Source organism: Rousettus aegyptiacus, unplaced genomic scaffold (genome assembly GCF_014176215.1).
Source record: "Rousettus aegyptiacus isolate mRouAeg1 unplaced genomic scaffold, mRouAeg1.p scaffold_m13_p_3, whole genome shotgun sequence".
NCBI lineage: Eukaryota > Metazoa > Chordata > Mammalia > Chiroptera > Pteropodidae > Rousettus > Rousettus aegyptiacus.
Genome location: NW_023416306.1, coordinates 90,984,789 through 90,986,795, shown reverse-complemented (window position 1 = coordinate 90,986,795; position 2,007 = coordinate 90,984,789). Strand labels below are relative to the sequence as shown.

The following is a 2,007-nucleotide window of genomic DNA, read 5'->3' as shown; positions in this document are numbered from 1 at the left end:
CCCAGGAATAGGAAGATTGAGTCTTCCTGACATTTTCATAAGAGATCTCAAAAACACTCACAGAACTAGAGAATGGACACTAAAACATGAAATACGACGAATTTGACTCCATCTGCCTCTTGACACCAAGAAACATGGAAAATATTTAATAAAATGCTGCCAGAGAAAAGCCTCATCTTGATAACTTTTCTAGCCAGCAAAATAATAAAAGGGAGGATATTAGCCTCAGTCTCATTTCTCCATTCTAAACCATATGTCACAGTATTTACTTATTGTAACTTACATTTTATCCACTGGTAAAGGAAAAACTAGATGGCAGATGCCACTTTACCATTACTTACCACTATTAAAAAACATAATAGTAAATTACAACAAACATTTTAAAGCACTTAGAGATAAATTTAAGAAGCATTTTATAATATCATTTTGGAAAAATGCATTAGATAAAAGAAGATTTATGTAATTGGAATAGCATACCATTTTCCATTTTAATAAACATTAAAACAATATCATAAAGAAATAAATTCTCCCTATATATATTTTAAGTAATATAATAATATTCAAAGCACACAGTTTTTAATGTACTTTGGGAAAAAAATCAACTTATATAAAAGTGTAAAACTTCAAGAACACTAAGGCAGTGTTTTACATAGCAGTACTGAATAAGGAAGAATTGCCATAGCAACAGTTGTGGCAAAGCGTAGCAAACAAATCATTGTATATTTACTCAGGGGTAAAAGCAGGGTTTATGATCAGAACAGAAAACACAGGAATTGATACATGGTGATAAGAATAATCATTATATTATAGAGATGACATTACAAATTACTATGCAAAGCTCTACTATCTAAAAACAAAAGGTAATTTTTTAAATTAAAAATAACTAGACTTTCATATCAAAGATAACAGAATTACATAGTAATCTCACATCATACACAGTATAAAATTTCCCTGAATTAAAACCTAAATGTGAAAATATTTTGATGCATTTGTATGCCAATACCTCATCAAATTGTACGTGTTAACAGAACTTCTAAATATAGTGTTCACTCATTCAGGAAAAGCTCATCAGGAAACCTCAATCAGCTACTACCTGTTGTTACTAATGTCCAAGTTGGAGACGGGGAGCTAATATACATAAAGAAAATAATTTTCTTATACATAATTGAGCATTTAAAATCAGCCCATGTAAAAATATATCTTATATTTTAAATTTACTTTTATAGAAAATACATATACATAATAAAAATGTTCAAACTCTACTAGTCTACGGCCATGCTACCCTGAACAAACCCAATCCCACCTGATCTTGGAAGCTAAGCAGGGTTGGATCTGGTTAGTACTTGGATAAGAGACCGCCTAGGAAGAACAGGTACTGTAGTTTATTTGAATGGTCTCAATATAATCACAAGAGTCTTTACAAGAGGAAGAAAGGAGGCAAAAGAGAAAGAACTAGGTAAATGGCAGCATGAAGACTTGATCTACTTTCTGGCTTTGAATATGGAGTCAAGAAATATAGACGGATTCTAAAAGCTGAAAAAGACAAAGGAACTTATTCTTTCCTAGGACCTCCAGAAAGAATATAGTACTACTGATACCTTTATTTTAACCCGGTGAGATCCATTTGGAATTCTCACCTCCAGAATTATAAGATAATGATATATTTATGTTGTTTTAAGCCACTATTTCTTTTTGGTAATTTTAATTGGTTAATGCAACAATAAGAAGGTAATCCAATATGTTAATAAAATGTGTATTTTATTTACACAGATTAGAACTCCGCAGGGAACAATTTACCTTACCCGGAGTTTTGTGAAGTCATTCAATATAACTTGGCAAACTACCTGTGATGGTGTTCATGGTTCTGCACTTCACTATTTTTGCTTACATGATAGATTCCTATATCAGCATATACAGAGCTTTCTTGCATTAGTATGATGTATGGTATTCTGACTTTCGGTATTCTGACCGTATGGTTTTATGACTGATCATAATTTAACTGTACTT

At 31.5% G+C, this 2,007-nt stretch overlaps 1 pseudogene; it reads left to right on the top strand.

The window, feature by feature from the left end:
- Window positions 1-1,265: 1,265 nt before the first annotated feature.
- LOC118600567 lies at window positions 1,266-1,384 on the top strand (annotated as a pseudogene).
- Window positions 1,385-2,007: the final 623 nt, after the last annotated feature.